This window comes from Canis lupus, chromosome 14 (assembly GCF_048164855.1).
Source record: "Canis lupus baileyi chromosome 14, mCanLup2.hap1, whole genome shotgun sequence".
NCBI lineage: Eukaryota > Metazoa > Chordata > Mammalia > Carnivora > Canidae > Canis > Canis lupus.
Window position 1 is genome coordinate 54,097,863 of NC_132851.1, and position 11,356 is coordinate 54,109,218.

At 35.1% G+C, this 11,356-nt stretch overlaps 1 long non-coding RNA gene across 1 annotated transcript in view; it reads right to left on the reverse strand.

The window, feature by feature from the left end:
- The window catches only part of LOC140603496 (uncharacterized), a 33,541-nt gene extending 27,429 nt beyond the window's left edge, over positions 1-6,112 (reverse strand). The window contains exon 1 of the long non-coding RNA XR_012006486.1: positions 6,036-6,112. This is a non-coding gene — a long non-coding RNA (uncharacterized lncRNA). The remainder of the gene's footprint in view (positions 1-6,035) is intronic.
- Positions 6,113-11,356: the final 5,244 nt, after the last annotated feature.

The window sequence follows — 11,356 nt, forward strand, 5'->3', positions numbered from 1 at the left end:
AAGGAACTTTAAAAAAAAGAAGGACATAAGTTTTGAACAGATACTTCACCAAAGAAGATATATAAAGATATTCATCATTAGTTATTAGAAAGCTAAAATTAAAGCCACAGTACTACTACCCATGAATTAAGATTGTTAAGAGTTAAAAACCCCGATCTTGTCAAGTACTAGCAGATTTGTTTGTATTAGCCCAAACTGGAAATAACCAGGACATCCAATAGCAGGTGAATAAATAAACCAAGTTTGGTATATTAGTACAATAGAAAGCTACTCAGAAATAAAAAGTAATGAGTTCTTGAAACATGCTACAACTTGGATAATTCTCTGAATAATTATGCTGAGTGAAGCAATCAAACCAAAACAAAATTTTTTTTAAAGAACACACGTTCTGTGAGTCTCATATACATTTCTACAAAACAAAACCTAATCTCCAGTGAGAGAAATTAATTCAGTGGTTGCTTGGGGATAAGATGGACAGAAGGGAATTACTAAGGACATGACAAAGATATAGGGTGATGGATACCTTAATTATCTTGCTTTTGTCGATGGCTTCTCCCTATATACATATGTTGAACTTTATTGAGTTTTATATTTTAAATAGGCACACTTTATTGCTTGCCAATAAAATATCAAAAGAAGATCTTAATTTTAAGAAATTTCATTCACCAGAAAACATCACAGAGACAGTTGAAAGAAGGAAAAATAAGAAAGCTATGGACTTGGTTAATTAGTACTAAGTGTTATCATTAGCATGATAATTTCCAGCTGGAGGTGCAGAGGCTTCCCACAGGCAAATGGCTGAACCAGCTCTGGGGACTGCAAACTAAAGGCTTTAAGGATTGCAGGGAACACCCGTGTCTCATTATGGGTAACAAGAGAAAAGAATGAAGAGAAAGGAAAATGAAAATGTTCAGTTTGATGCAATAATCCCATTAACTTTTTCTTCCTCTGTGTTCTTGCTCCAGAGAATTTATGCTAAAGGTTTAAACCTGCCTGTGATGTCCAGAGCTAAGGGGATGTTACCATCATGTGTTTGCCAGATGTTAGTCCACCCAGAAGATAAATAACACAGTTTTTTTTTTTTGTCCCAATATTTTATACTATTTCTAATTGAAAATATTTTCCAATGCATAGAACGATTTTCTATTAGGAAATATATAACCTGTAATTAATGATTGAATAATTGACATGCGGATTAAAAAGAGAATTAAAATCATCATGAACATACCTCAAGTACTAGCTTGATCACATTGGTAAAAACAGCCCAATTTTGGACTACTACGTAAGAGATCAGAAAAGGCCTTTTTACTGTCTCGCAAGGATGTTTATTGTTAAGTTGCACATCGCATGTTATCTTCTATTTCTCTTGTCTTTTTAATATCATAATTGTGATATGATAAGTGTTAGTAATGGGAATAAAAATATGTCACGCAAAAAGTAGCAGGATAAGACTCTGAGTTTTGCACATTATCTTGCCAACATTTATATGGAAGATTTTCTCCAGAAGCCTTGAGTTTACGCGGTACCTTTCCTTTTTTTTTTTTTTTTTAAGATTTTTATTTATTTATTCATGATAGACATAGAGAGAGAGAGAGAGGCAGAGGCAGAGGGAGAAGCAGGCTCCATGCAGGGAGCCCGATGTGGGACTTGATCTTGGGACTCCAGGACTGCGCCCTGGGCCAAAGGCAGGCGCTAAACCGTTGAGCCACCCAGGGATCCCTCTACGTGGTACTTTTCCTAACTCAACATAGTGTAACCTAGAAAGCACATTAGAAAACTTTGAGGCAGTTCTCTTCATCAGACAAGTATATGTTGTTAGGTTCCCCACTGACCTCATTATCCCTTTCTTTCGTGTCACGATAGGTCTTATGTAGCAGTGCAAGGAAATAGCCAAAGTTTCCTGACTACCCTCCTGAAGCTAATCAATGAATTCTGTAAGCAGGCAAGACCATTTCAGTCACCTCCTGAAATCTTTGGTGAAGCTTCTACTGTTCAGTTAGGTCTGGACAGCTGCTTCTATATTACTTCTTCCTCTGTTCTTTAAAGCAATCATTATTGTCATCTTTGTCTGTGTTTATATAAAGCTCTCTTTTACACACTGGAAAGACTGAACACGATCTCAGAATTTTATTCTATTAGAGGGAAAGAAGCTTCAGAGAAGGCAGTGATTCTGGCACCCTGCGAATCAGTAAAATCTGAGGGTCCATTTAGAGAATATCTGTCATTCTGACAGCTCTTTCAGGCCTTGAGCCAGGAGGACCTGTTATCTCAGTGCTCCATGAAATTACTGATTGGAGTACAGTGAAGGAGAATTGTGACAGGGAGGGAAAGAATGACTGAAAATAATAGAAATATGAGAAAACACAGTAATAAAGGAAAGAGGAGAGGAGTGAAAGGGAACTCGGGGAAGGAGTGCGAAAAACAGAAAATTCTGAGCCCAAAAGCAAGGAACACACAAAGATGGCCATCCACACACAAATATATGTCTGGAAAAATTAGTGGTAATCTTAAAACTATCTTGCAACCTTGTTCCAGACAAAGTACTCTTGTGACGTTCACTTCCTGACCCCATAGTGACTTATTCTGAGGCAAATAGTGCTCACTTGAAGAATATTTTTGTCTCCTACAAATTCAGAAAATGTCAAGAGATGAAGTTGGAGATAATCATACTGATATCATTTCAATGCAATAAAGGCTATATCATTTAGTGTTCAAGGTAAAAACACCAGAAACCACCCTAAGGAAAAAAGAATTTACTGTAAGAATTAGGCTGTTTACAAAGTTATCAAAGGGGCTAAAAGAATCATTTAGAAGCTGGGACTCTAGAGTTATGCCAAGAAGGACCCAGAACTAACCTACTCTGAAGCAAGGCTGTTCCAGCGTGGGCCATCAAGCCGTCTCTACTACCAGAGAAGACTTGGAGCAGAAAACTGAAATGACACACACAGTCATAACCCATGGAGTAAACAGTAAGATTAAGAGGCGACTACTCTGGAAAGCTGAAGAATGAGCACTGGATCCTGTTGCAAGAGAACCATGACTTTCCTAAGGAAGCAGGGCAGCCAGAGTTGAGGAAAGAGGGCCTTTCTTGGCTTTGACTTCCAAATCTTCTGGAAGCACATTTAATGGGTGAACACTAATTTGAATCTAGAACCCTAGCTGCAAAGGGGCTTTACAAATATAGTTTTAAGCATTATAACATCTCCAAATAGAAGACAGGTAAAATAAGTAGAGAGAGCCAATTACAATATCTTAATACATGAGAATAATTTTACATTAGTAATAGAAAGTAAACATCCCAAGAGTTGCCTCCATAAGGTATATAACTATGCATAGATCTTTGGAATAGATTTTTTTATATATATATACTTAATATTTATGGGATCCCTGGGTGGCGCAGCGGTTTGGCGCCTGCCTTTGGCCCAGGGCGCAATCCTGGAGACCCGGGATCGAATCCCACATCAGGCTCCCGGTGCATGGAGCCTGCTTCTCCCTCTGCCTGTTGTGTCTCTGCCTCTCTCTCTCTCTTGTATGACTATCATAAATAAATAAAAAAAAAAAATGTTTAATATTTGTGGTCTATAGGAAGTGAGTTATAGAAGGCACAGAGTATCATGTAATTTCTGTTCCAGGAATTTTATTTTGACTATTCCATGAGAGCATTACGGGGCTCAGAAAATATCTCAGTTTGTGTTCATTTAAATACAATACCTAAAAACTTTTAGGTAGATATGAAAATAGTGATCTTCAAATTTGGTGATTTTGGTAGTTAATATATTTCAAGTCACCTATGAAAAATGCTAAATAACAAGGATAATTTGAAAATATTGAATGATTGTTGCGTCTTTCCATGTTTGTTTAACTTTACCTCTGAGGATAGGATACCTGACATTTCAATACAAAGTACATTATAGGGATGTGTGGGTGGCTCAGTGGTTGAGTTTTTGCCTTTGGCTCAGGGCGTGATCCTGGAGACCCGGGATCAAGTCCCACGTCGGGCTCCCTGCATGGAGCCTGCTTCTCCCTCTGCCTGTGTCTCTGCTTCTCTCTCTGTGTCTCTCATAAATAAATAAATAAAATCTTAAAAAAAAATAAGTACATTACATAGATGCCTGTTGGCATAGAGAATTCACTAGCAAAAATTTATAAGAATTAATAACTCTCAGTGCACAGTAAGATATGGGTCCTCTATAGATTTGGCATTCTCTCTCTCTCTCTCTCTCTCTTTTTTTTTTTTTTTTTTTTTAGATTTGGCATTCTCAATTCTGTTCTTTTCTTCACGGTAGAAAATATAAAGGAATGCTTTCTTTGTTTTAGACTCTACTGAAATAACCCCCCCCCCCCAAAAGGTGATATTTTCTTAGCAAAACTTTACATCAACACCAATACTGTTTAGATCCTCAATACCTCTCATCTAGGTACTATAATAAATTTCTGACTTATCTTTGACCTCTCTGATTTCTCTTCTTATTCTCACAAATTCATCCTAGCTCCTTCACTCCTGTGTTCAACTTTTCACTAGTTTTAATGGTTCCCCATGTGTACCTCCATTTCTTTAGTTTAAATTCACTAGTTTCTCACTGAGAGTCACCCCTGCTACTACAACTATCCCACCTTTTCATAATCCTAGTAATTTTATAGCATTTGAAAAGGTATTGTATTGCTATCACATCATTTCTGATTTCTCCCCATATTCCCCTACTGACACATATTTCACATGCTGTGCATTTAACTGTAATGTCTTTTCTTCTCCATATCCCACTATTGGCTGTGTTCATTCTTTGCAAACCAGCTCAAATGTTACTTTTCTCCTTTAGATTTCTTTCCCCATCAAGCTCTCCAAGGGTGACTTGTTTTTCCTCCGAAACTTTAAAGACATACATATTTCAGGGTCTCTTATGGCATGGGACAATTTCTCTTGTTTAATAATTATTTTGAGTCTGCTTCTATGCTGCCAGCTGACAAGGAGAGACATTGTCTATGTTTATGCCCCCACAGTGCTCTCATAAGGACATATGCTGAGTAGACAGTAAGTTATTACTAATTGAATACATACATTTGTGAATCATGCTAGAAAATGAAACCATTTCTATTTATTGAAAACATGAAAACAACTTCATATCCAGTCCTCTTTCTACTTTTTCCTTCCCCTGACATCCTACAGAAAGTAGCTTGAAGCAGTTTTGCAATTTTCTAACTAAGAAATAATTCATATGTAGGCTTTTTCTTATTACTTCACATAACCCGTTTTGTAGAATTCAAGCTTTCATTATGAATCAGAGTTCAAAGTTTTCATATTAGTGGGGAAAATGGTATTGGGGATTATATGAAAAAATCAATGCATGGCCAGCCTTTAAAATAGCATTTTATAAACTACATAATTGTACATTTGTGCTAATTCATTCCATCTTCTTTTTCTTAGAAATACTTAAAATAGGTTACTATTTTTTAATATTATAAGATATTTATCACATTAATTTTTAGGACATTAGATACCTCTTTTGAAAGCTAAAAAATAAATAAAAAAGCAGACCTTCCCATTTTAATCCAGGAACACTGATCAAAAGTAGAATAAACTTCCAATACATTCACACACATGCACACATACACACAAACACAAGCTCAAATGATTATTACTTTACACAATGACTTGAAACACTGGATTTTCAATAATAATATCAAAGCATACACAATAACCTACTTGTATAATTTTAGTGTTTTCAGAATTATATTGCATGATATGGACATTGAAATAACGTAAATATATAGCTTTAGGAGGGAGTTGGATTTATTTTATTGTCATTACCCAGAATGTTGAAAGCCAGTTTGCAAAGAATACTGAACTCAAATATAAATGTGATTTAAAAACCAGGGAAAGGAAAACACTGTACGTTGCCTTGATTGAATACTTATTTAGGCATTAGGGTAAGACTTAGAAGCTGAACATTATATTCAGGACAACACTGTAAATAGGAAATTTTGGAGACTTTTATTTTTTATATCTTTGAAAAGTTAGGCATAATCTTATTACTTACATTCTCAGAATGTTAAATCAAATTCTCCTCTCTTTAGCTGCTTCCCTAAGATATTTTCCCCCTCACTGGCACTTATGGCCACACATACATAGTCATTATTCTCACCATTATGATCCAAATAGCTTCTTAACCTATCTTCAGCCCAGCTCCTGCCAGCTCTCTCTCCCACAGAGTTTTAAGTGATCCTTTAAAATTGCAAATGTGATAGACATTTCCTTATTTCCAATGTTTTAATAAGTGTCCATTTTCATCAAAATGAACTCCAGAGTCATCCTGGAATACAAGGCCTTTCATGACCTCAATTGTAGCTACATTATTCAGCCTCAATTTTACCATTCTTTGATTTTGTTTAGTATTCAAAAATATGTATCCCACCTAATCCCTTTTTGACTATTTTATTCTCTAAAGAGTTAGAAAACAGCTCTATACTTGGCCAAAAAGAATTAGTTACTAACAAGTGATCTTTTTTTAGGGAGTTCATTAACTTATTTTGACTTATGATAGATTTAAAAAAAAAAAAAACCTTACTATTTCATGTTGAGACAAGCAGAGTAAAAAAAAAAAAGAAAATTCAATAGTTCAATTTTTTTCAAATATATGTTAAGGACATGTGATAGATCAAGGACAAATCCAAAAGGATTTAGGATTCTAAGACCAAAGATAGAGTCCTTAAGAAAGCACATCTCTAAGGACAGAGAAATTGCACTTCGTGATCAGATAACAAAGCTAGAGCATCCAGAGGGATATTCCTGTGGAGACTCAGTACTTCTTTCTTTCTTTCACAGCTTCAGCAATGGTTTTCTTGTCTAGTTTATTTCTTTGCTTCATATCATTTTGCTTTGTTGTTGAATGTGGGTTAGTGATATTGAGGAAAACAAATGGATTTTCAATGAAAGTGAAGACAGTCTTCTCAGCCTTTTCTGGGGTCAGAATGAGAATTGAAAGGATGGCTGCTCCAGAGTTCAAGGTGAGGGCAGGAGGGAGGTAAGTGAAGCCTCAAAACAGACCCAAAAGTAGTTGTTGAGAGTCAGGTGACAAGAGAGAAAGAAACTGTGGCATGAATTGATCTAGGAGAGAATTAAAAAACAAGACAGAAAAGAAACAGAGAAGCTTCTCAAATATATCGTGGGCAGGAGACTTTGAAAGTAGAGTGTAAGTCAACCCTGAGCTCTCCTTGAAAAAAAAAAAAAACTCTGAAACACAAAGTTCTCTTCCCTCATCTCTGATTTCACACAGAATTACCTGAAAAAATTGTCAGGCACGGCTAGGCTCTCTATTTTGAATATTCCTAATACCTAAAGTAGGTCACCTTAAAATAATTCTTTATAAATGTCCTTCTTGTCCATTCAGAAATCACAACGATGAAAATATTATAATAATCATTGGTAATAGAATGTCAGTTGTTCAGAAAAGCAAATTTCTACTTTCCTGTGTGCCTGACCATATGAATAATCTCTCCAAACTGAGGAGAGGAGGCAAGGAATCCAAGGAAAGCGTTATTTCATTTGCTGACTTCTGAGCTGTGTTGTTTACAGTTTACAAGTTCATGTAATTTCATAGGTGGAATTTCACAGTTAGTAGAATGATGAGGGAGGCAGATGGCATAATCATTTATTAAAAAAAATCAACCACTTTCTCATATATATGATAGCTCTTACTTCATTCTTGGGATTTGCATTTTAAATGATTAAGGATCCAGTAAGACAGCATGAAACCTCATTAACAAAGATATATCTTCAGGCCTCTACCTGAAGGGAAAGTGGTGATTTTTCCACCTCATAGCCCTCAGTTTAAATACCTGCTGATTTGTTTTATCTCTACTTACTTCAAAGTATTTCAGCCACATTAATGCAGCTTTTAACTATAGAAACCAACAGAATACAAAATCAAGCTTTTAGCTACATCCTAAAATAAACAAACCAGAAAATTTTTCACTTACGAAGCTTCTATTTTCTATAACATTGTGTGCTATGTTAGTGGTTAACTGAGGGCTTCTTTTGATACTAAGGTAAGAGGGGACAAACAAACCTCTGTGATTTTCCAGTTCATTATGAAAACTAACAGAGCAGATTTGCTTTTAAAATAGATGTGGTGTCTTTAGCTGCTGCTTTGAAGTAAGATGCTGGCAGCAATACGGGACGGAAGAGATCATATATTCTCACAGTGCATATAGCAAAGGTGGTCTAATAATTAAGGTTTAATCAGAGCCTACTCCTGCTGCTTTCCCAATCACTGTTGAAGATAATAATAGCATTATAGATTAGATAGCAAATTGCAACAAAGTTAGGCAACTACATCATAAAAAGCAATATTGATGTGTAAAAGAATTAGGTAAACTTAGTCAATGGAGCATAGCATCTCATTCATATTAACCTCCAGCAGGGCCCTCACAGTCCCAGGCATTGATCCAATCATTTGCTTGCCTAAGTATTTTCTACCTTCTGTGTAGTTGCTTATCTCTTTTCTGCAACATTCACCTCTCTTCTTTAAAAATGCTTTGTGTTCTCTCTTTTACTGAGTAGATCCCGAGAAAAAGAAGTGGGAAGCTCTTTTCAGCAAAAGACTATTGAAGTAGTTAAAGTTGCAGGATCCAGAAAAAGCATCCAGAATCCCTGGGCTGTGTTTTTACCTGGCTCAGCCCTACAAGTGTTAATTTGAGCACCATGATACTACTGATTTGATAGTACTGTGGGATGTCCGTGGTACATAAATCCAGTAGGTGGTAGTTATGCTAAATAATGCTGGTATGTGTGTGTGTGTGTGTGTGTGTGTGTGTGTGGTTTTCTTTCTTTTTATCCTATTGTGGATTATCTCCCAATCAACACTTTTCAACCCAATTTCCATGATAAACAATAGATATTTTATAAGTAGCAGTGAACATTTAAAACAGTGAAAAGAATAGTCATTCTCAGAATGGGGAAGGAATGTTTGGTCTAGGTGAATTTAAGAAAATAGGAGCAGAGGATTTGAGTGATGTCTATAGATTCCACTGAGAAGGAGAAGTTTTCTATCCGGATCCCTGTAAAAATGGGAAGAATTATTACCAGGTCTCTCATTAGTCTAGTACATTAGATGATAAATAACTCTTCAGGAGAGTCATGAAAATGATATAGAGTATTAATTCAAGGCTCAGTGAGAGACACAATGACACCTAAGATAAAAGGCATATATAAGGAAACACAGAAATAAGTGCTCAAAAGGCTTTCCTTGATATATTAATTTCCTCTTATTTATCTGGGGTCAAGACCAACCACTCCTAGATGTTGGAGAAGATAAAAATGAGCCAGCTCTTGTATGGCAAAGCATCAGAAACAATCTGCCATAAGTATTTTTTAAAATGTACTTTATTCCAAATGAAATAATTGGCTATGCAGACGGATCACCATCCTGAAATAACAGCATTGGAGCATTGGAAGAAAACATTAATTAGAAAGAAAATATATGTTTAGGGTTTTTTTTTAATCATGGAAATCAGTTCCACTAACTAAAACATCTATAAATCTGCTCTGCCACCAGTCCATCACAGGACTTTTCATAGAAAAATGTCAGAATAAACAGAGATTCTCATACATAGGCTTTATTTCTAACATTCATTCTTCATAGGAGGAAATATTGGAACAAAATAACCTACGTACTTTTTGTCATCTACAAAAGATTTGAGATCCTCAAATTTCTCATCATACTAAACAAACATCAGTTCCTCAGATTGAAATAAGGATGAGCAGATTGCATGTAACTTCCTTTCGAATCAAAATTTCTCTGTGCTTTGATCGTGGGTACTTAATCTTTCACTTTCTTTATCTCTATTCTCTCACTTTCCCTCTTGCTCTCTCTGGATCTCTCTGTTCATCCACAAGACAGACAGAGTGAAAACCACCAATCCTCTATTAATTACTTAAATAATTACATTCCCTTGTAATTTTTCTCATAGGTGTTTCATCTGCTAGATCTTTCACCTCCAGATGTTAATGTTTGCTGGAGTCTAAGGGTACACTATCTGTAAAGGATTTCTAAAAGTGCACAGAGACAAGATGATTCGAGGTCACTTCAAAGTTATAATTCAAAAAGTCTTTAGGTAATTAAAAAAATGAGAGTATATACCTGATTTAATGAGAGCTGAGGAAATTGAACAAGAAATTTTTAAAAACGTAGCCCATCTAATTCAAATATATGAAACAAAAGTGTCTTCCTTAAACAGGAAACATGTTTTGTTTTGTTATGTTTTTACTTCGACTTACTCATCCCTTATTTCTTTTTTTTTTTTAAATTTTCTCACTTCTTCACTCATGAAATAGAGAATTTGATAAGGAAAAAAAACAAGAAGTAGAATACATTTAGTACAGGAAAAATATTAATTGCTTGAAAATGCAAAGTGAGGAAAGAAATCAATTGTGAATAAACAGCACGGAATGAAACCTCTTGACCTTGTCAGACGCTTTATGGGAGAGACCCTTCAATCAGAAATGTGCTGATGCTAAATTATCACAGGATTTGATCTATCCTCTAATAATTGAAAACTCCCACTCCTGGAAGAAGACCAGATTTCTGAACAGCCACTAATTTTTCAAAGTGGAAATTTAGTACTGAGGAGATTGCACATTTATCCACTAAGATTTGTATTTGTATTTTATGGCCCATCACATTCAATATTAGACTCTGATTGTAAATTGCCACATTGTGTTTTGAGTTGCACAATTCTGTGATGTGCTATTGCAATTCTTTTAAGGGCATATGTAGTTTAACTTATTACCTTTAGTATCATTCTTTTAAATATCGCAGTGTGTGAAAAACTAAACCATGAACAAAGATAAATGCCATCAACTGCAACATCAGTGTTGAATCTTACTTGCCTACATCTTGCCTATAGAGAAAATGCTAACTTTGAATTCATTAGGTATTTTTGTACAAGGATATAACATAAAGAGATGAATACTTAATATTTTTATTCAAGTGTTCCACTTAATTTTATGTGTGCAATATGTTTTGTGTCACTTTATCATTAAACAACCTCTCATTCTAAGATTATTTCTGAATAGTAAAAGCACCTAAAGCAAATTTAAGATTGATGGTTCATGTGATTATGTAATGAAATGACCCAAGATGGGTTTTCTAGGTATTAAAAATAGATAGCTTAGAGACTTCTAGGAAATGTAAAATAATTTTACTTGAAGCTCTAATCCCTATGATGCTTCATTAATAGCTCTTTTATACTCAGGTATGTGTAATAACTCTAAGAGGAAAATGAGAGAAGGCATGTCAAGGATGAAACCACTTTAGAAAAATTATATATATATAACATAAATTAATATATATAATCATAT